Here is a 24,359-nt window from a genome sequence, read left to right as displayed (position 1 = left end):
GAAATTTCAATGTGAAGAGGAAAAGACTTAGAGGAATAGAGCGGCAATTTCATATCCAGTTGATTAGAGCAACACAAGGGACAAGGACCACATATAGAGATTAGATCAATCAAGGATCAAAATGAGGAAGAGCAGATCTAGTACCTGAATCCAGCAATTTGAGATTGTATTCAATCAAGTCAAATGTTCTAATACTTTCTCACAATTGTATTAGAGGTTGAAAATCCTATGTTGATAGGTTAGCTTAATAGCTAGGTAGGAGAACCTTTGGAGAAGGTTATTAAAAATCCTATGTATTAGGTGCGTTTAACAACCTATTGTAAATCCTTTAACAGGGTGATACTTTATGTAAGTGTTTGTCAATCCTCTAACCAAACACTATTGACATAGTGTAAAGCCTTTAACAGGGAAGGCCTTTCATACGGTAGACCATTAGAAGTGGTTGAACATGCTGTAGTGATTTTTGTGGGTGTCATCCCCACCCCAGTTTTACCTTCTTATTCCTGGAGGATTTCTGGGTCATCAATGCTAGTGTTATGTGTTGATGTATGCTTTCATTTCATGTTTGTTTATATGTTTACATGCATGCAATTTGTTTTTTAGTTATATGCTTAAAGGATTGAAAAAGTTAAAAGGTGTGGTACTTCTGATTCACCCCCCCCCCCCCAACAAGTACTCTTCCCATTTTGAGCATTCCAACAACCTCCTTGTAATGATTGATTCAAAGGCAAGACAAATGTGAAAATCCAAACATAAATCTATGATAAAAGTTAGCTAACCCCAAGAAGCTACACAACTTTGTGAGATTCCTTGGAGCAGGCCAACCTTTAATTACTTAGATCTTTTCAAGATCAACATGAACACCTTTACTATCAATAACATATCCCAAGTACTTAATACTTTTCATACCAAAATAACATTTTTCCTTATTTGCATAGAGTCCACGGTCTTGCAATGCAGACAATATCTATTCCACATGTTCCAGATGTTCTTCCCATGTTTTACTAAAAATTAGAATATCATGCAAATACATAACTACAAAAGAGTCAGTGAATGGCCTAAGCACATCATTCATCATCCTCATAAATGTGGCTAGGGCATTTGCGAGGCCAAAAGGCATCACCAACCATTCAAATAATCCCTCTTTGGATTTAAAAGTAGTCTTTCATCCATCTTTTGGATCAATTAGTACTTGATGGTATCCAGATTTCAAGTGAATTTTAGTGAAGAATTTTGCCCCTCTAAGCTGGTCTAAGAGATCATCTATTTGAGGAATTGGATATCTATTTTTTACAGTTATCTTATCCAATCATCTATAATCAATATAGAGCCTCCATGTACCATCCTTTTTCTTTGCAAGAACAATTGGGCTACCACAGGGAGATGCACTTGGGTAGATATGTCCTTTCTGAATCAATTATTGTATCTACCTTTTTATTCAGCATTTTCTAGAACCGACCTCCTATATACAGGCTCATAGGAAATGGGGTTCCTGGTATCAAATCAATAGAGTGTCTAACTTGGCAATGTGAGGGTACCCTTGTTGGTAACTCAAACACATTCTAAAATTTTGTTAAAATCTGATTCATTGATCTTTTGTGTTTTGTTGTGATGGACACCATGGAATGAGAAGTACACACACTTTTCTTTTGTTCCTTAGGACGAATCATCAATAACACAAATGTACCAATTTGGGCTATTAATCTTCTACATTGTTTTGCACTAATCAAAGATGCAAAGTGTGCAAGACTTACCTCTGGAATCTTGTACTTTTGTCCACCTAATTTGATTGTCACACTTCGTGGGCTAGACTCATACAACCCATGATGTTAACACATGTATGGCTGTCCTAAAAAAATATCACATACATCAAGAGGAGCTACATCATAGATCACCTCATTTTTGAATGGTTTAACAGAACATGACAGATGACATTGCTTGTTTACTTGAATATCTCTCCCTTGGCTCACCCATCCCATAGAATATGGTTGTGGGTGTCTTCAAATTCAATATTTTTATAGTCTCAATGGATATCAAATTATTTTGACTACCACTATCAACAATAAAATGCAAAGCTCTTCCTCCTACCCACATTTGTGAATGGAACAAGCTCTCTTCATCATCACAAGTAAATACCTTTGCAGTGGCCACTATGGCATATGGGTTAGCCTCAATGATTTGTTCATCCTCTTTTTGTTTTTCAAAATCTATCACCTTGAGTTCAATAGCTTCTTCATGGGTTTCCATCACTAAATTCTTTATAGTTCTACAATCTTTGGAGTTATGAGGGGGACTTTTATGGACTTCACACCACACTTGAGTCTTGCCCTATTTTCTTTATGCCCCATGTCTTCTTTGCTAGTGCATTTGGAGATGGCTCCATTTTTTTTTGTTTTCCCATTGGCTTATTACCTTCACCTTTCCATTTTTCGTTCATTGGATTTTTCCTCCTCCCTTTTTGTTTGAACTTCTCCTCAATTCTTGATGCATATTTGAAAGCACTAGACAATGTTTCTATATTCAAGAAATCCATTTCAGTTTGAATATATCTATGAAGACCACTTTTATACTTTACAACTCGATGTAAGTCTTTGATGCCAAGATTTACAGAGAGAGCATGAAATATGTTGGTGTACTCCTGAATTGATTGGTCTTTCTTTTGTCGGAGTAATTTCCATTGCATATATTTCTATTCATAGGTATCCTACAAATTCTTCCCATGTGGGTTTTCCATCAAACATCATAGAAAATACACAATCATCCTAAGCCTCTTGGTTTTCTTCAATTTTTAAGTGAACCTTCCATGCCAACTTCACATGATTCTTAGCTTTGAGGAGGGAAAATGTTATCTTTTCAATATTTGAGAAATTATTGACACAAAAGAACCTCTCCAATTTGGACAACTAGTCATCAACAGCATATACATCAAATTTTCCTTGAAAAGTTGTAATATCAAAATTTACCTGCACCTTGAATGGGGTTTGCCTACCAAATTTTGGATTGCTCAGACTGGCTCATGCCTCTCATTTTCCAAGCATCTCTAAAAATTATTTCATCATTTCTTCATGTTGCTTATTTAATGCCTCTTCCACCAGTGTTTTGAAGGATTCATCCATCCCCTCGATTTTTTGTTTTACCATCTGTGACCATGTGCATCTCAAAGGAAGATAATCTGAGAGATCTCTTGTGCCCAATCCCAACCTTCGATAAGCTAAATGTGTACGATAGGACATATAGGAGTGAACAAGCTCTAATACCACTGATTTGAATTAAGAATGCAAATTAAAATACTTGGTGTAGAACCTATGGTATTGTGAATTAATTGAAAAACCATTAAAATTCCACAAGAAATGATTTGCAAGCCAAAAGTGATCCATTCCATTTGAAAATAGATTTTATACAAATATGATGGATCCCAAGGGTCATCACTATCCCTTGGAAATGAAAATGAAGAATCCACAAGATAATTAATTACAAAATAAATCCAAACAACTATAGAAAACTACAAAAATCTATATAAAAAATACGTCTACTTGTAGAAGTCATAACTTTCTACTCGTAGCTCAAAAACACAAGTTGTTAGAATTTTTGGAAAGATCTTCTAAAGTTCTACATTTTGTTTCCAAAGTCTTAAGTGTAGCACTACAAATTGTTGGCCCTTCCAAAGCCAGAGGCCTCTGAAAATGCAAAATACTAGAACATAGAAAATACCAAAAAAATAGATTTCAATATTTTCTCATTTTTGTTTGTGCCAACATCTTCTACATCTTCTTGGATTGTGTTTTGATCAATGCAAATGAAGTCTTATAAATAAGAGATGAGGAGACATGTCTATATGGTTAATCATAATTAGTTAACATATTAATATATTAGTGATATAAATAGCCATGTATATAATATATTAATATATAATATGTATAACAATATATATAATATAATTTATACATGGTTATTTATATCACTAATATAATAATATGTTAACTAATGATGATTAACCATAGATACATGTCTTTTCATGAGACATGTATCCTCCTCTCTTTTTTATAAGCCTTCATTTGCATTTGGAACACAATCAATAGAATGAAAATTGTTAGTAAATTTGTAGTGATTCTAGAAATCAACATGGTATCAATCTAATTGTGTCAACATGGTATCAATTCAATGGTATCAACATGTTTTACATATTTCAGGAATTCAATTGTGTTGTCTAGAAATCAAAATTTCCTCATAAGCTGTCAAATGTTGACACTCGATCGTCACTATCTTCTGACACTTGATCATCACTAAATTACCCAGTTGATACCATTTTTTCTATTTGGCATACTTTCTAATACTCATTTGATATTGATACTTGGTTTACACTGTATTCTACTTGGCTTATATTGTCACTCAGTCAACATTAGCATTACTTAGTACATACTTCTAGTTCCTTAATCTTCTACTCTTTTTCTTGGTCAAGCCTATGCATTTGGTCTTTGATCATTCCTTCTAGGGTTCAATATTACTTGTCTTCTCCACTTAGGTTATAATTAAGCAATCACATTATCTTGTTAAAGTCTAATCGGTCAAGTACCCATTGTAGAATCACATTACTCGACCTTTCCCTAGGTCCTTTTGTTATCTTTTCTTCTCAAATCCTATTCATCAATCATATTGATATGGAACTCTACTCAGATAGAAATTGTCTAACCAATAAGTTTTGACATCAATGACAACATAACAAAAATTTTAATTTTAGTTCCAACAAGATAGTGGGAAATTGCTTAGATTTGTTACATCTAATCGTTGTATTGAAGTAGACATTAAAAAGGTAGATGTTATTGTCAACATGCCTCTGCCTAAGGATATCTCATAGCTTCAAAGTTTAAAAGGAAAGATACAAGTTATTAGAAGACTATTTTTGAAAAAACTATTCTATTCAATTTCTTTGTTATATAGGATTCTACTTTATCTTGGAATGATGAATATAATAAATTATTTGAGCAATTTAAGGAATAACAATCTCTCTCTCTCTCTCTCTCTCTCTCTCTCTCTCTCTCTCTCTCTCTCTCTCTCTCTCTCTCTCTCTCTCTCTCTCACACACACACACACACACACACACACAAAATCAAAAAATTAGTACATGAAGGCCTTATACAAAATATTTCTTTACTATATCATCACATATATATTTCTCACTCAATCTCTCAAAAATTCATTAGGTGATGACTTCTTGATATCTCTAATCTATGGTGTGAGGACGATGGTTTGTGTGATTTAATGTTGTGAACTTATAGCTCTTAGATGAGATTGACTAATAGAAATTCTCTATGGACCTACATAGATCTCTTTGTCCTCTAACCTCGTGTCTATGAGTGGATGGTACCCTCAAATAAATTTTTAGCTACTGTAGGACCTCACTCACAAATGTCATCCACTCTCTCTTTGTCACTACAATCAAAGAATATTTTGTCATTCATATACTCTTCTTTCAAAAAATTGTACTCTACTTCTATAATCTATTTATTGGACTTTACCTAGCTCTCCCTCTGTGTATTTTACATCTCTCTATGATGACAAAGGTGGGGGCACAAAATGACTAATCTATCCATGTACTCATTGCCTCATTTGTGGAGATGGTGTATCACTCTATGAGAATGGTCATCATGATCATAATGGTCTGGAAAGAATAGTAAATATTTTCTCCTCATCCATCACATGGTTAGATGGGGGAATCTCTTCTTCTCTCTCTATAACTATCTCATCTATTGTGCGCTTATGTCTCTCATCTCCTCTCTCCTTTGGCTCGAGGATATCCTCATATATCACCTTATCTATTGACTGATATGTCCTCCATATCCTCATCGTCTTCTACTCCCTCATACTCCTCTTTTTCAACTCCTCTATGAGCTCTTCAGAATGAACGTTGATCACTCATTAGATAGTGTAGTGGAAAGATTGGTCCCACTCCATCTCTTTTCCAATAGTAGATCTAGTCATCAATATAGTTGACATACATCTCTATTGTCACTTGCACATCCTCTCTATCCTTTGTAGTACTAAGAATGATATTGGCTAATGTGGGCCTACACATGGCTCCATGTCTCTGCATATATCTAGTGGGATGCATATTTTGTGGCATTGCACTCAAGACATCCTGCTATAAACCAAACTATCTTATTACTTGATCATAGTAGTACAACATAATCAAATGACTCTTTTATACCTATAGGATTCTCCTCCTTTATGAGTATATCATCTAGAGTATAGTCTCGGGAAACTCTTCCATATGGAGGTATTGTCTCCATACTATTTCATCTCCTCACATTTGATCAAATCTGAGTCTCCAAAATAGTGTCTTTGAACTGCCACATCTCTACTAGGGGATAAGCATACACTTTCATAAGACTCTTTTCTAATGCCAGTGCAACTCCTAATAGGTTGGTGCATATAAAGAGTTTGAACAATCATACCTGTAAGAGTGTACACACTGTCAAGCCATCTCTCTAATTTTTGGTAAGGCTTCTAAACTCTAAATACAAAGTTGCTAGCATACTCCTTACCCATGCAACCAGTGCTCACTTTGTCTTAACTTATCATACCAAATGAGTAAAAGGTGATAGAAACACGATCCCCTTACTATTTGGGATCACAAGACATGTTAATACACAACATAACCATTATCTAATTAGAGGAGTAGGTCTCACTATTGTAGAACAAGATTTAGTATGCAAAGAACATTAACAATAAAGTAAACATTCACAAACTAAAACTAAATTCACATATATGTTTAGACAAAGAAAAGCAAATAAGAAGTGCAAAACCTCAAAGGAGAAAACACTCCATGCTTTCTTGATTTTGTAGATGCGTCCTTTGATGTGGATGTATGCTCAAGATGCTCAAAGTTGCTTCAATGGTGGAGATGGGTAATGGAAAATTGGTAGCTTTGTGAGCTCTCAATTTGGAATTATAAGGGTAGGATTGATGACTTTGGTTCTCAAAATAGCATGGTAACTTTAGCTCAAAGATTGTTTTTTTTTGGCTTGGGATGGGATTCAATTTATAGGCTAAGGGTTTGAGGGATGGAGGGCTTAGATGCAAGGATGGGGAGATGGTTAAGGAGGGCTAAGATGCACTCAAAGGAGATCACATGGATTGTTCTTGTTTAGCACCAATGGGAAGGTGACACTTGTCACAAGGAGGATGAGTGTGAGAGGGTAGGGTAAAGGGTTGGTTAAAGGCATGATGAGTGGGGTTGAGTATGTAAGAGAGATGTAAGAGGAATGAGTGTGGAAGAGGGAAGAGTGTGGAAGATGGATGTAAGAGTCATGAGTGGGCTTGTAAGAGTCTTTTATGGTTTGTAAGAGCACTCATGACTTGATGGTTGGGTTTTTTGAGGGGAGACTTTGATTTGGTTTAGGAAAGTCTTAAACTTGTTTAGGGAATGTGACAACTTTTAGGGGTGGATTAGGCTTGGGTTTAGGATTAGATTAGGGATGTTAGAGATGTGCAAGTGGATGGCATTAATGAGGGTGGGTGAGTTAGTGGCTAAGCTTGGTTAGTATGGGTGGATGGGGTGGATTAGGCTAAATGGAGAATTAGGGATAAGTTAGAGGTTTTTGGATTTGAGGATTTTATTTATCAAATAGATTTATTTAATAAATAGGGATTTTTGGAATTAGATAGGAGAATAGGATTTAATTGATAAATAATAGGTTATTTGATTTATCAATTAGGACTATAGATGATTAATTAAATTAATCAGCTAGGGGATGGCAAAGGATTAATTAAATAGGAATTTAATTAATGATGCCTTTAGAGATAACTAAATAGGATTACCAAAGCGGTGTAATCAAATTTAGGTGTCTACAACTATAACATACCACAGATCAATATAGTTTTATATAGATCTCATCTATGATATGTGCCACATAGAGTACTCCTCATATACAAAAATCTCCTCTATCTCCCTACTTGCATGTGGCCTCACTAAGAGCCCTAGAATGGGAAGTTAGAGTATTTGGTGGACATCCTCTAGGGTTAATGTGATATCTCTAGTTGGAATATAGAATGTACATGTGTCCTTGTTCTACTACTTTATCAAGGCTATAATAATGCCTTAGTAGAATCTCATGTATGGAAGTTGGTCTGCACGATATAGGCCCACATCTCTTGGTAGCTAGATATCCTCTTTTCTTATGCTCTACATGCTCTCTCAGATAAAGTGCATCACTTATGACATGAGATTCTCCCATAGAGACACTATCTCCTATAGATCACATTCAATCATTTAATTTGAAAACACTAATTTTCAAATTATGAGGAAGATTGATCAAAATGGGAAAGGTCAACTTTCTCCTAATCAAGGTCAACTTTATCTTGATTAGGTTTGACTTCCTTTAGCAGGGTCGACTTCCATGATCAGGGTCAAAATATTCCTAAATTGAAGAATTAGACATTTAGGTATAGATAAAATATACATTAAAAAAATGATGCAATAAGGGTCTAAGACACACTTGAAGTCAAGGCAAAATTCACTCTATATTATCACTTACCTAAGAAAGTGGGTCATCGGCTACTACAACCTCTCTCAAAACTATCATCCATGTCATCTCTAGCTCCTTATTTGTCATCCTCAACATTTTTCTTCAAATTATCTAATCTAATGAATGGTAAGCATGTCTATTATAATTTCATAAAGGAAAATTAGGGTTATAATTATGGTTTTTCCTTTCTATGCATTTAGAATAGGAATTCACCCTTGTCATAATAACTTGAGCTACAAGACTTTGATTTTATCACTGTTATAGGCATTGGAATCATGATTATCCTACCTTTAAAGATGGTTAAGTGAAGTTTTGATAACTTTCTCATTAGTTTTGAAGGTACTTTTCATTAATCTTCATATCTAGTTCATAGGGATAGCTATATGACCTTGTTTAACCTTTTCTAAAAGAGAAAATTGAAATAGTGGGGCATATGGGCACCTATTGTAAGACCCCTCTTTGTATGTACTTATTTAAAAATGAATTTATTGTTAAACCCTTTATAGGAGATTTGAATGGATATATGAGCACAAAAATCTGATGTTATTGTCATGGTTATGTCTTGAAATCATGTAGAGGACATTATTATAATTATGACTATCTTACGTATAATGTTTTGATGATTGTTGCAATAATATAATTTAATACTTACCCTCTTATGAATCATTGAAAATCAGAAGGAAAAGTTTATCAACTCAATAGAAGTTCCCTTAAGTAGCTTAATTTTAAATCTTATAATTACATTATGATGTGTTAAGCTTGTTAGGGTATCGTGCACAAGAAGTTATACTTTTATATTGGGATGAGTTTTATTCGGTTACTCAAAAGTATGGTCTAAATCATAAACATTGTGTGCATCCTCTAGGATACATCTGCATATCTAGGTGGTAGAAAGATGTGAACTTAGATGATTATGGTGATGGATATGAATTAAGGTTTTATGGTTTAGGTGTCCTAATGGAAATGGAGATCAGTTGATACGTTCATGTTTTGATACCTGCGATTCAAGACTTACTATATTGTTTGATTGTTTAAATATTGATTTGTACTAATGAAGCTATGAGGTGTTTTACCTTATGATGATGATGTTATTTATGGTACCTTAATGATTAGGCTATATACATTTATATAGTTCAGTATGCTCTATTGATGATGTTTATGATGTTTAGGTATATGCATGCATTATGATGATTATTCTAGTATTTTAATTCAAAATGATGAATATGTTATGTTATTTTGATTATGAAATCAATTATATTTATCATGTGCAGGAATGGAAAAGTTATTAAAATGATAATGTAGAATGTTTCATCAATTGATTATGTAATTTGAATTATATATATGTACATGTGATTTTATTGAGCTATTGATGTTCAATTTGAGTGTGCAGAATATTACCATGGAAATTTTTGGAGAAGCCATAATCAACCATATGTACAAAATATGAAACCAAGGTTAAATCTAATGAAGAGTTTCGAATCTCGTTGTTAAGTGACTTAGTTTGTAATCATAAATTGTATGCATGTATTAGGTGATTTCATTGTGTAATTAGTGACATGTCAATGTTTTGTAATGTTATTTTACAGTGTCACTTGATACTTGTTATGTGTATATGTAATGACATGTTTACTAAGGTTGGCAACGTAACCCTGAACCTAACTAACTTATTAGGAACCTAATTAAACCCCCTTGATTAAAGGTAATTGAATAGTCCCACCAATTAGGGGTTTTAAATTCAAAATTCTCCTAGTTACTTGTATAGGCCAAAAAGGGATCCCAAAAGCCAACTTTAATGAAAACCAAGTACCCATGTGGTAGGGGTATGGGTTGGACACCTTTTTATCTCTTCTAGAACCTCCTATTAACTTTTATGACCCTCAAAATATCTCATTTTCCTTTTCCTAAATCCTTACTCTTGCCAAAAGGTTTGCATTATGGGAGGATCAAGTTGAGAACCAAGAGGCCTAGGTTCAATATTAAATTTATTGTCATTTAGTTGATTAAGTTTTAGAAGCTATTTAGAGGCCCTTTGAGGAGTTGGAGGGTGTTCACCCACTCTCTACTTTTACAGACATTAGGGTTTTGGATTGAAGGAAGCAAAGGAAGGACTGGGATCTTCTCAAGCACCATTATACCATAGAACTTGTGAAGATTGCTCTCCACCATTGCTATGGAAGTTTTTGTTTCTTGTTGCAAATAGATTAGTATGTATTCTCATTCTCTTGAATATTTGATCAATGTGTTTTGTGTTGTTTCTATGTAAGGGGATGGGATTTGGTTTTGATTTCATGTCATTGTGTCCTTCTTGATTTGAATGAGGGAGTTTTGTGAAGGGTGTATGGCATTACTCACCATGTTGGGGTAGGGAAGAAATGGCCAATATGGGGGAAGGGGTTAGTTGGACACCATGATAGTGTAGAGTCTCTTATCATGGTGAGAAGAGGGAAAAAAATGCAAGGTGTATGGGCCCTTGTACATCAATGTCATTGATCTTTCTTTGGGGGGATAAGGAGGAGAAAGTATGGAAAGTTTATGTGATTTTCTAGCCTTGGAAAATGCATTTATATTGTATGTTTTACATTGAACAATCTCCTACTTAGTAGTCCACCTTCACCCCTATGTTATGGGTTCGATGTGAATCCAATTGTGAAATCCTTGGATGGGTATTTTCATTTTGTGTTTCATGTCGTGATATTTGAATTGGTTGTCACCCGTTGGTTACCAGTTCTCCTAGAAAATCGGGTGGTCTTTTTGAGACCTAGGATGGCAAGTGAGCTATCCATCGGTATGCTCTATTTTGTTGTAGGTTTTGATGACCAAATCATATCGGAAAAGCTTTGAAAAAAAATCTACATGTAGGTATCATTGTGGAAGCAAGACATAGTGTTGTTTATGTCATGTTGAAATGAGGGAAACCTCCATTCTTGGTGTTGAATTGTTGTAACCTTGATGCATATTGATTTGTGGAAGGGAACATTATTGGGTCATTGTAGTATGCATTATTATTGTAGAAAGACAAATATGCACTCAAAGAAATTATATTGAGTTCATGTTGAAAGAATTGTGGAAGAATTTTTTAATTTCTTGTTATAGTTCATTGTATTTATTTTCAAAGAAAATTAAAGAGGAGTATTTGAAGTCAAAGAAGTTTTGATCTAAGACTATAACCTATGCTTGTTTTGATATTATTGGACAGAAAGAATAAATTGATCTTGAATTTTGTTTCATTGTTATAGTAAATATTTGAACGTAAGTTGAAGACCATGTTAATAAGCTCCATACAAGATAAATGCATTCCATTGCAATAGGGTACATAGATTCAATTAGTGGTTTCAATAGTTGTTAAATGATATGATAGAGTAAATATAATGTTAGCATGATAAATTTATTAATGACTAGTAGAATAAATAAATTCAATATTTATATTAGTTTGTCAATTGGAAAGGTTCATGAAGAAGAGCAATGAGCAAATAAAATTTTAGTGTTGAAGCTATAAGTTGATCAAACAAATATGAATACAAAGAAGAGTAGAAATAAAAATGAAGTAAAAATAAAAAAATAAATTCTGAAAGGGTATATTTGCTCTCTGGATTTTGTATGAGAAAACTCATTCCCTTTTTTAAAAAATTATGTCATTATAAAAATATTAAAACTTATCCCACTTGTACCATAAATTTTAAAACAAGAGCTCTTGTAGAGCTAGAGTCCCTCCCTTATGGGACATAGTATACGATGTAACTTCAACATCTTTAATAGAATTGTGCAATATAAATTATAGCTGCAATTGATAAAAAAACATAGAATTCTAATACAAAAATAGATCACGGTGTACCATTTGTTTATATGGTTCGTGATTGATAACTTCATATTTAAAGGATTTGATTATATAGTTGCAATTATTATGTATGTTCCTCTCTATTTTCATCTTGATGACGAATTGCATTGTTACGCATGATTCTAAAAGTTAATGTGAAAAAAAATTGTTGAATCTAAAAAAAATTTAATCTCATGCTTTATAAATTGTGAAAACTACATAATTTTAATTGAGATGTGCATAAGATTTTCACATACTACTTTCTTTTACAATTTATTTTAAATTAATACTATTTTTTTAAATGTAATTATTTCATTCACTATTTTTTAAAACATAAAACAAGAATGAATAACATTTCTTCAAAATATTAAAACCAACCACAAAGCTAAATATAAATAATAAGAATATTAATTATTTTTTGAAATATATTAATATATAAATAAATAAAAATAAACATATAAATACTTTTAATTTTTTTAATTCTATTATTTATTTGTTCTTAAAACTATTTAAATCAAAGAACAAAGAACAGTGATTTTCTTTGTGTTTATCTAAGTTGCATGTAAGATAATAAAAAAAGGGTTAAAATGACATTGTTTTAACACTAGATCATTAATGATGTGTCATTGTGTGCAAATAGGGTCAATCTTCAAAATTTTCGAAAAGGTAGAATGAGTTAAATTGTCTCCATAATAAAATTGCTTTTAATTATCATATTTCTTAGAGGCTTATTGTGAATTTTATATTATATACCAAAATATGTATGGTTACCTTTTTTTACTTTGATTAAATTATTAGGAAAAAAGGGAGTGGCAAAATTTTTAAGCTTATGTAGCCAACTAAACCCACTCATTGAATGTTATATCAGTTAGTGTACTTATGTATTAAAAAGTTAAAGATCATCATTAAAAAAATAAAATATGACATATTATATAGAAGAATTTTTTTGTTAAGTTAAAAAAAATTATAATATAGATTTTTAATTCTAATAAAACAATTTTTTTTTATTTAATTTAAATTTATATGTAATTTATTAATTACTTTCATATCGATTTTATTTTAATTTATTAATTAATTTCACATATATTTTATTTTAGTTTATCTTTATAATATACAGTAATTTAATGTTAAAATTTAAAAATGATAAATACTTGCTTGGAGTGGGGCCCTCACTCATCCCCTCTCCTTAGTCTTGTGCGCTCAAACCATTTATGAGAGCTGCAATCTTAATAAATGTAGCCTTGACAAGTGGAATGAGGTCTAGAAAGTCGGTGAATAGGGTTGTAAAAGATGGGTGTAGCATAGAATTTTTTTGTTAGGATGTAAATTAATTTAGATGGTAAGTAGATTTAGGTTAGTAGTAAGTAAAAATTAATTTAGTTAGAAACTAATTAAAGTTGGGTAGAAAGTAATTCCATTTTGTAAGTAATTTATTTTTGTCAGTACGCAAGTTAATTTTGTTAGTGAATACTTTAATTTTGTAATTTAAGTTAGTAAATAAAGTAATTTAGTTAGTTATGTATGTAATTAAAATAGTAAGTATATTGAGGAAAATAAATGTTTAAATTTATTTTAGTAAGTAGTTTTAAAATTGTTCTTAGTTTAGCTTTATTTAAATGATTTATTAATTTATTTTTACTTATTTAATTAGTGATTAGAGTAAATTTAAATTGATTAGTAAATGTTTTATGATAGTAGTGAGTAAATATAATTAGCTGTCAAGTGAATTTAAATTAGTAGTTGGTAAAGTAATTTATTTATTTAGTATGTAAAGTTAATTGAGTTGGCATAAGGACTAGTTATAATTATTTATTTGTTGATTAGTAAATGTTGATGTGAATTATATAGTTACATTTAATCTATATGATTTATTCATGCATATGAGATTTCGTTTGTAAATTATGTTTTATAATATAAGTATATTTGGTATATGCATATGTTATTTTATAGTATTAAATATGTTAATATGTAAATATTTAATATAATTAAATTTTCACATGGACTATAAAGTGCAATTGATATAAAGTTAATGCTCATGGATTGGGTATCTTAATTTATTATTTATATATATCTAACATATTATCTCATGGGTATAATTTATTTCAATTACTTAATATCGAAGTCTATATAAACTCATTCCATTCATTTTTTATTTAATTATACAAACTACATTATTGAACGATAAACGTTGGACCCTTTTAGACATGTTCCTATAGAAATGTCATATTAGTGACATGTTTGACCTATCAAACCTATTGAGGGACACGTTCATAAGCAATAATTAAATGATAGTTAATTGTTGAATTGAATTCAATGATTATGATTACAACTAGATAATGAAAGTGAAACTCTTCAATGTGCAATAGTCCCATCATCCAATAATCACCTAGATTGTAAATGTTAACTGTAAACCTGTAACCTAAACATTGTAACATATTCCTACCACCAAAAAAAACACGTGTTATGCATTCATTTAGTCTTTGACCTTACTATGACTCATTCAGTATTATTATGTGTGCAAATCAACTATAGACCCTTAAAAAAATTGTTGTTGTGTTTTTTTGCCTTAATTTTTGGACATGACACCTATGAACCTCACAAAAACATACTTAGTAAGCTAGAGGTGATGTTGGATTTCTTACTGATGTGTGCTTTTTACAATGCAACTACTAAGACTTTCTTACAAGATCGTATTGGTGTATGCTTTGCTATGTTCTTTTTCTCTACGTAAAAGTTTTGTTTACTTTAGCTTGTGTATTCTTAGTGTCATATCTAGCTAAATCAGGGGCTAAATGTACCATAATTAGAATTACTTTAATTTATGACCTTTTAGCACCTATTTAATGAAATTTAATGGTAAATTTGTATTTAAGATGCATTCACATATCTCCCTTACTATTTTCTTAAATGGGATCTAGGTAAGGCCTAATAAGTCCTCATATGCATTCCTATCCTATAATGCAAAACTCGAGGTAGGATCTATTTACTTAGGTCCTTCATCTCCTCTTCCAATCAAATCAACCTCTTTTTCTACATTGAAACAAGATTTCTTCAAAATCTACACATGATTTTTTTACTTTTGAGACCTATTCTAAGATCCTAAGGCTTCTTCAAGTACTACTACACCTAGTTGGTAGGGACATAGTGTATCCCTACCAGATCAGGGATCTATTATGTTTCTTTCAAACTAATCAAGGTTTTAGCATGTCCTTGCATGGGTCCAATTTTGGGTTCTTCTTATTGGACCCCTCCTCAAGGTTTGATACAAAACTTGGTCTTTGTGCCCGATTAACCTACAGGAGTAAGTTAATTTGGAATCATTTATAAGTACTTTTAATTAGTTAATTTTGAATCAAGTAAGCTTGTGTGAGCACATCCAAGAAATCAAGAAAGATCAAGCAAGCATACACATGCATACTTCAAGTGAACATCCAAATTTTTCTTATTACATTTGCAAGGTGAAAGAAATAAGGCTTGGAAATATCCTTTGAAGCAAGATGATTCTTCATCTTCTCCATCCATTCTATCATTCAAGCATTCAATATTTAATCACAAAGTCGAAAATAAATATTATGAGTATGGTTTAGAGTACTTTATCCTTGGGGGCTTGGTATGATTTCTAGGTTATCCTCAAACCTATCCATTGTTACCTTATTGTCATTCAAGCATGAAACTTCAATCTAGGGTTTGGATTCAAGGATTTAGATCTTGGAATTTTATATTAAAAGCTCATACATGAACATCACACATATTAAAATATATATAATGACTATCCATGGAGGTGGAAACAACCAAACAGGGGGTTGACTAAGGTAAACCCCTATATAACCACCCATAAAACCCTATTTTAGATATTAGCAAATCTCAGAAGGGGGAATAAATTATAGATAAAAGTACCATTTTTGTCATTCCTTAGAATTGTGAAATAAAAATCAAGGTCAAACACAGTTGTTCAGGGATGCACGGGTCCCTTACTTTAGGAGAAAGTTGGTATCATGCAAAATTTCACCTTGCCAAATCACCGAACGATTTCTGGGTTTTGCAGATTTGGTGGTTTGGGGCTTAGATATAGATCTATCCATCTATGGGAAAAACACAAAAAGCATATATTTAGGTTCAAATATTTGATCCTCTATTGAGATAAGTTCTTTACCCATATTTTTCAATTCAACACTTTATGCTTTTTACTTTACATTGTTTATTTTGCATAGATCGAAAAGTAATTAATTAGGATCTCAAGAGCAAAGTGCATTTTTTACCTGTCTTCATATTCTCTAATTATTAGTTTGATTTAATGCTCCATTACCATTTGGATTTCCTTGACCTAATAAATCCTAACACCTTTGAGCATTGGTTGGAAAGAATCCTTTTCCTTGAACTCGTCATCTTGAGGTGTGAGGCTATGTAATGAACTTAGGTTTATTTTCCTTGATTCACATTTCTCACTAAATTGAATCTAAGTGGAATTATCAAGACATGATTTAAGTCTAAGAATTCATGAATAAATTTGTATCTTCCCTCCTCCACTTTGTCCAAAAAAAAACCATTTCCAAAGAAAATCTTTGGCAATCCACATCCATTTCCTATGGTGCTTTGACTACCCAACATTCAGGTCCAATAAAAATGGTTGCATGGCCACATTCTATCCAAGTTGTAGAATCTTGGGGATTTGATTTGTCTAGGGGATCCCTACCCCTATTTCTACAAAGATGAAAACCTGAACATTATTTCTTGTGTACTCTAATTTGAAGGCCTTCCTTAGCAACATCAATATATCAATCTTTTCTCCTTCAAGGTCAAGGAGAGAAGCTAGAAAATGGGATGTTATATCTGCATTCACATGGTGCCTATCATCACTCACCAGAAGCTCACAACCTAACACTATTCTAACAACCTTAATAATGAATGGCCCTACCTCATCTCAAATTGACTAGAGGTTTTCATCAGGGAAGAGGCCTAAAAGGGCCTTCTTAGGCTCTTCCAATTCACATGTTAGACAAATTGGAGTGTCCATCTTAATTTACTAATAAATAGGAGAAAAAATTAAGTAGAAAGTAATGATCTAAGCCTCACTAATTTTCTATAAAATTATAGCAATGGCTTGGGAAAAACTTACATGTCATACTAGTAACTTCCATGAGACTGGTGATTGCCAAAGATGAAATGAGAAATGATGAAGAAAGAAGCTCAATTGCATATAAATAAGTTCTGTCACCATGGAAATTGCTTGAATCTTCCCTAACCCTTTGTCTTTCTAGTTTGATTATGAAAATATTTGGAAATCTTTCCCATAAATGTATGATTGTAATTTATTCAGTACCAAAAAAGAATTAATGAGTGTTGAGTGTGTCCACTATTAGTGAAACTAGGTGGAGGGAGACATGTCACCATTATAGAGACTTGAAGAAGATCAAAGTTCCATTTAAGATATTCAACCCAAAATAAATCAAGTGTTGATATATAATCATCAGATGGTAGAAGGATGTTAGGTGCACAATTCACTAATAAATAACATTATCCACTATGATATATTTGATCAATTTCCATTTGGCATTCGCTCACATGAAACGCAACACATATTATAAAGTAGTTATTCACTAATAGAGTTCATTTATTTTTCATTTATAGGAATGACATTCACCAATGGATTATATATGTTTTCCATCACAAGGAAAAAAAATCACCTCATATATCATATATTGTATATGTTTTCCATTCAAAGGGAGAAAATTGTCTCATAGCTTATATAATTTCCCCCAAATTAATACATTAACCACCTCAATTTTAGAAAATTTTACTATGGTTGCAATAAAATAAAAAATTTCCTACATTGTAAAAAATCACAAATTCAAATTATTATTTTTCTGTTAAAAATAGTGTTGGATTCACCACAACTTTATAAATGTTCTCAAGAGGGGGTTTCTTAAAGTTATTCTTGCTTGCCCCAACTGATAATGTATTTGGCAATGTTATGAATGTATGTAAAAGAGTCACATCGGTTGTTGTGTTTTTGTTGATATCAAGTCTTAGATGGCTAGACATTATGCTAATTTAGTAGAGTACCATATCATTAGATTGATGAAGAGGATTTGAAGAAATTATGTTGAAGATAGTATTGATAAGTATGGTATTCAATGGGTACTTTTATGATTCGGACAATGATAATATAATGTTGGTTTTATGTTTTTTACAATCATGACATATTAAGAAGTATTGAAGAACACAAGGTTAACTAAATGACAAGGTTAATGAAGGGACACTTTATTTACCAAGTGACTATAGTGTTGCATGAGTGATTGACAAAGTAAAGAGAAAATTCAATATTGTCGTAGCAAGTCTAGTATTAACTGAGTACTATATTACTTGAGTGAATGTTATGTTTACCAAGTAACATATGGAAGAACAAGTTTGGAGAATTGGAATCAAAGGCTAAATTTTGATGGAAATGTGGAAAGTTTGAGATGTTCAAAGGTTATAGTCAAAGTTTGTTGCAAAATCAACAGCTAGGAAAATTAAATAAAAATATGATGATGGAGATTGAAGAATTATAAGGATGAGTACAAAGTTCTATTGAAAATTCTATTTTCTATGTGGTTATGTACATTGAATATAAGATTGACAATTGTAATTAAACGATATTAGATGGAAGAATCTATAAGCTTAGAGATGACTATTTAAGGAGGAGATCAAGATAGTTTTAGGTTGTTGATTATGTTGGTTGGATATTGATTTGATTATTGGTTTGTTATGCTACTAAATTGATTAAAAGTATGAACTATTGGAAAAGGGAAAAAGAAGAGAGTTGAGCCAACATAGCCAAGCAAATTTGGAAGTAAGAATGAGTGAATTAGCTAGTCAAGAGAATAGAGAATGAAGATGAGATAGAGACAAGAATATAACAGACATATGAGCAAGAAAAGGTAGTTGCTATACTTGAAATGGTCATTTTTACACTATTACTTTCTAATCATTGTAGCAGAAAATATTGTAGACCAAGTTGACCTAACAAGTGTATGAAATCTTACATGCTAACATCAATTAGTTGTATTTGTAAGTCCTTTAGAGAAGGCCACTCTTTAGATAGGATCAAGGAGTGATAAGGTCTAGATAATTTTCTAGTGAAATCCTTTAACAAGGTCACATTAACAATGTGTGTGTAACCTATAAAAAGGTTGGCTCTTAGCTGAGCTCACTTTAGAAGAGTGAAAATTTTAGGTTGCCAATCTCAGGTGGTTTTTCCCTTCATAGGGTTTCCACATTAAATTTCACAGTGGCAAATGAGTGGTTGTTATTTGTGTTGCAAGTTGTTTTACATGTTATTTGTGTGTCAAGTCAACCAAAAAAATTACTTTCCAATTCTGAAAATTACACATGGTTTTGAACTACTCGTCAAATTAAGAAGATACAGTAAAATTACATCTCATATGCCAAGTGTCAACCAAACTGCCAAACACAACATGTCTTCACTTGACTACATCTATAATTAGTTACATCAAGGAAGTCAATGATCTACATGTTGACTTCATTACAACAAGAGAATACACAAAGTTCATAAATTAAGTTTCCATGCATCAAGAATCATCACAGAAGAACATCGACCTCCACATCGAACATCAAATAGTGAGTACATTGCAAAAGTACAATGTCATGAAAGAAACATATACATAAAAGAAATATGCCATGTCAAAACATTGTCCATCTACATGCATACTAGTCTTATTAACCATTGGAAATTGTTCATCCACTATCTCAAGACGAGAGTGTGGCCTAGGCAGTCTTACTGCCCAACCACGAAGTGGTTAGCTCTCTCAGGTTCTTCCTGACATGAAGAGCTCTCTGACCCTTCCCAAGAAGCCTAGTAACTTTGAACGGGTGTATTGAATGGACATAGTACAATAGTGTAGCATAACTATATGCTAATATGCCTATATGTAGAACTAAACACGAATGTGGTAGGAAGATGAAACAAATAATACATTTGGCCAAAGCATTTATAACCACATTTCTATTAGTAGGTAGAAAGAGAGTAAACACTTAATTTTACCCTTCCTTGATATTACACATTCAATACCTTTCCAATAAATTATGCTAGAAAACTCTTTATGACTCAACATTCTAATCAAGAGTGCAAACATCATAATCAGAAGGCTGAAAAAACATTGGGCAAACCTTCTCCATATTTCTTATTAGCGATCATAGATCTCAATGAGAATTTAATCTATTTAAGTGAGCATACTATTTGAAAGATTAATCTATAGTCTCCAGATAATCTCTAACATACTCTGCAACATACATAAATATAATACATTTTACAAGTTTGTTTATGACTTACTATAAGGATTGAAATAGTCAATATTTACCTAATTGGATATTAGACATATCTAGATTAATCAAAACATTTATCAATGTGTTCCTGCATAGATCTATGGTAGACATTCCTATCCTCAACCTCTTCCTCATATTAAAGGTAACATAGAACACATATATGATTAGTACAATGAACAAAACAATAGCTATTCATTTAACAAATATTAATTGTTTAAGTTGTAAACAATCAAATATCAAATCTTACCATCCAACCAACCCAACCATAAGGATGACTTAAACAAGAAATGTTAGATTTACAATAACATAGACATTGATTCTCCTATCGGCTCAGATAAAAGATAAACTACTAGACAATGTCATAATTTAAGAGACTAGGTGTCATTTTCAACATTCCCAATGATTTACACCTTGCCCCAATTTTCTAATTGCCCCAGTTGTCTAATTACAAGATAAGATGAATTTATACAACATTGCAAGATGAGATTAGTTTATACAATTGTGAGGAAATTGACCATAAGAGAAATTAAGATATTAAGCAATCATCATTGACTAGAGTATTTGTCCTTGGACTGGGAAAAAAACATGTCAAATAAGACTATGAAGTCCACTAAAGACACAATGCAATTAATTAAAAGATGCACAATACTTACATCCTCTAAATGTTTTTGAGATTGCTAAGGTAGAGCAATTTCTATTTCTAATCTAAAATGAAGCAACAAACAAAGCTAATTAAGTATTTTTTCCACCTTTATTGTTCCAGAAAAGAATCGAACCCATCTCTATTTCTGGCTTTATAATATATAGCAAGGGAGACTAAACCAAAATACAAGAGATATGACATTTGTGATTTAAAATAGTCTTTAGAAAGTTAGTGATATATGACATGGCACTATCGAACGGCTTAAACATCACACACTAAAGCTTGATTCCTGGAAAAGTGTTAAATAGTCAAAGTTTGACTTACTTTTCCAGGCTTAATTTCTTCCTTAATGTGTGATGTTTAAGAGTGGCCACCATGGTGTCAACTGAGGAATCCGGCTGCCTACTGGCTGTTTGTGGGCAGAAACAGGGGATAGCAACAGCACTGTAAATGTGGTTAATACACACAAATTGTGCACCAGTTTGTGCACCAGTTTTGCTGCAGATGTCTCCTACATCATCAGTTTTGATGTATATTCAGTCACATTTGTAAAATGATTTGACTGTTATGAGGTATACCTTGCACCTGTTCTTGGTTGAAGCGCTAGTCATGATTAGTTGATGTTTAGTTGCAAAATATATATGTCACTTGTGTATGAAACTTATATGGTTGAATCAACATGAGAAAGACGATATAAGGAAATATTGAATCACCCAAGCACAAAATTGTAAGTAATTGGGGTGAGAGAGGCTCGAACTCTCGACCTCAGGATTTCTCAGATGTTTGCTATGAGACCTACGCGCTAGCCAACTGCGCCACCACCCCCATGTGTTTTGGAGGTTGGCGATTACTTATGTATTACTTTCCCACAAGCGATTAACGGGGGAAAAGGAGGTGACCAGAAATATTAGATTGATTAAAATGAAAATCAACTAATATCAGAGCCTAGTTTCGATCTAGGGACCTGTGGGTTATGGGCCCACCACGCTTCCGCTGCGCCACTCTGATATATACGAGAATTTAACATAGAGAATAAATAGATTCACTAACCAAAAGTAAGTTAATTTTGTGTAAGGGAAACAAAACAACTAGAGTTTTCTGAGAAATGAAATCAAATGCAAACGAAAACGATATCTGCGAGAGATTTTAAATGTATCTCACATCCGACCCCGTCTGCGATAGACCCGGGTTCGACTCCCGACAAACGCACTTTTGTACTCTCACATCCTTTCATTAGGATTTTCAAAATGGATGTGTAAAAATGTCAATAATATGTAATTTCTCCACAACAGTATAAAAGTTTTCCGTTGCCGGGACTTGAACCCGGGTCTCTCGGGTGAGAGCCGAGTATCCTAACCAACTAGACTACAACGGATTGCTGTTAGTTTTCATTTTATCAACTAAATTTATTAAATTTATTAAATATCAAAGAAACTATTCCTACAAACCCAAGCCATTTTTCAGTGTTCTTGCGGACCGAATTTTGCATTTTAAGCTGCAATGCATCTTAAAGAACCGTCTAGAGTTCTGGTGCTCGTAGCAATGATTATCGACAAAATTTGGAGGATCTTTTAAGCGCGCTGGAGGAAAATACAACGGAAAACGTAATTGTAGAGTGGCAACTTACAACAACATCGAATCGTTTGTGAAGAAAGAAAAGAGGCAGGGTGCTAGAGCGATTATGTTAAAAGGGCCTACTTTGAGTGCTGATCAAGGCAATCAATGGTAAGAGGGACAATTAGGGAAACTCTTCGAGATTCATGATGTTGCTGAGGTTAGGGGAACAGATTCAATTATCCATAGGGTGTGATAACGATTATGCTTTTATCATAGATCTCTTTCAGTTAGTACTTTTAAAAGAGCTTCAAATATGAAAACACATGTTTTAATAGTTGATCGTATATGTAGTAATAATCGATCATTTTCTCACTTTTTGGGTTAGTGATTGGTTCATTTGTGTACTATTTTTGGTACATTTATTAAAGACTGTCAAAACATATAGCCACAAGTATTGACATTAATTTGAGGGAGTGACTATTGGTACATAAACATAGCGGATATCAGGGAAACATTTTGAACTGACACTTTTGGACCATTTTGCGCTCCACGATTCCTATAAGGAGATCTGTGAATACCCAAAACTTGAAACCTTAGCTTTAAGCACTTCACTCACCTATGGAAGTACACCAAAAGATTTGGCAAAATTAGACTTAATAGTTTAGGAATTCTAGGTGTGTGAAGTTAGCTCAGGCGACTACTGGGTGTTTCCCCTAGCATAAAATGTCAAATTAGAATTGTTATTTTATTATTTTTAAAACATGTTTGTTTTGGAAATTATTTTTATAAAGGACTTGTTTAAATTAGGAGAGTTGGCGATAAAAGATTAAGGTTATGATAGAGCTTGGGAAGGGATGTGTGTCTTGTATGTTGACTTATGTTTATCATACTCAATCTATCTTTTGATTCGGAACATGGGTAATTTGTGAGAAAAATTGATATTTGCAAGCTTGGATTTTTAATTTTCATTGCAAAGGTCCATCTCACTCGCATTATCCCATATAGATTAAATTGTCTTTCCTCAATTTGCCCTGCAAACCATTTTTAAAGGACATTGTGGCTTAGTTAGGTAGAGAAATTTGGTACAAACATAATTTGTACAAATTTTCCAGTTTAAGGGTTCATCTAAGGGTGTGTGAGGAAGTACACCTTAAAAAGCTTTCACCAAAAAACATTAGACTCATTGACTCATGTTTTGAGTTGGATCAACAACTAGTTTACTTGAATGAACCAAATTCGTGACTTTATTGTGGAAAAGAGAGTTATTTGATTCATGAAGGTCCTATCAAAAAAATTAAATTAGTTGAGCTCCCCATAAATTCTACATTGTACAAAGGTCATGATTCATCTCCCAATCAAATGTGTTCTATTTTTATGGGTCATTCTTGTATCTCTTCCATCAACCTCTCCTAGTTATTTTATCATAGTCTCAAATGATTTTATCCCTTTATGGGAAGATGTAGTAATATCAAATGAATGGAGAATGATAAGAAAG

General features: G+C 32.6%; 2 non-coding genes across 2 annotated transcripts; both read right to left on the bottom strand.

The window, feature by feature from the left end:
• Nucleotides 1-22,043: 22,043 nt before the first annotated feature.
• Nucleotides 22,044-22,132, bottom strand: TRNAM-CAU (transfer RNA methionine (anticodon CAU)). Its single transcript is given in 2 exon segments — nucleotides 22,044-22,079; nucleotides 22,095-22,132. It is a non-coding gene; the product is annotated as a tRNA-Met (tRNA).
• A 477-nt stretch (nucleotides 22,133-22,609) lies between these two features.
• TRNAE-CUC (transfer RNA glutamic acid (anticodon CUC)) lies at nucleotides 22,610-22,682 on the bottom strand. The gene has a single exon. It is a non-coding gene; the product is annotated as a tRNA-Glu (tRNA).
• Between the last annotated feature and the right edge of the window lie 1,677 nt (nucleotides 22,683-24,359).

This window comes from Cupressus sempervirens, chromosome 9, assembly GCF_028749045.1.
Source record: "Cupressus sempervirens isolate cs-2001-9-10 chromosome 9, ASM2874904v1, whole genome shotgun sequence".
Classification (NCBI taxonomy): domain Eukaryota; kingdom Viridiplantae; phylum Streptophyta; class Pinopsida; order Cupressales; family Cupressaceae; genus Cupressus; species Cupressus sempervirens.
This window is presented reverse-complemented; position numbering and strand designations above follow the sequence as displayed.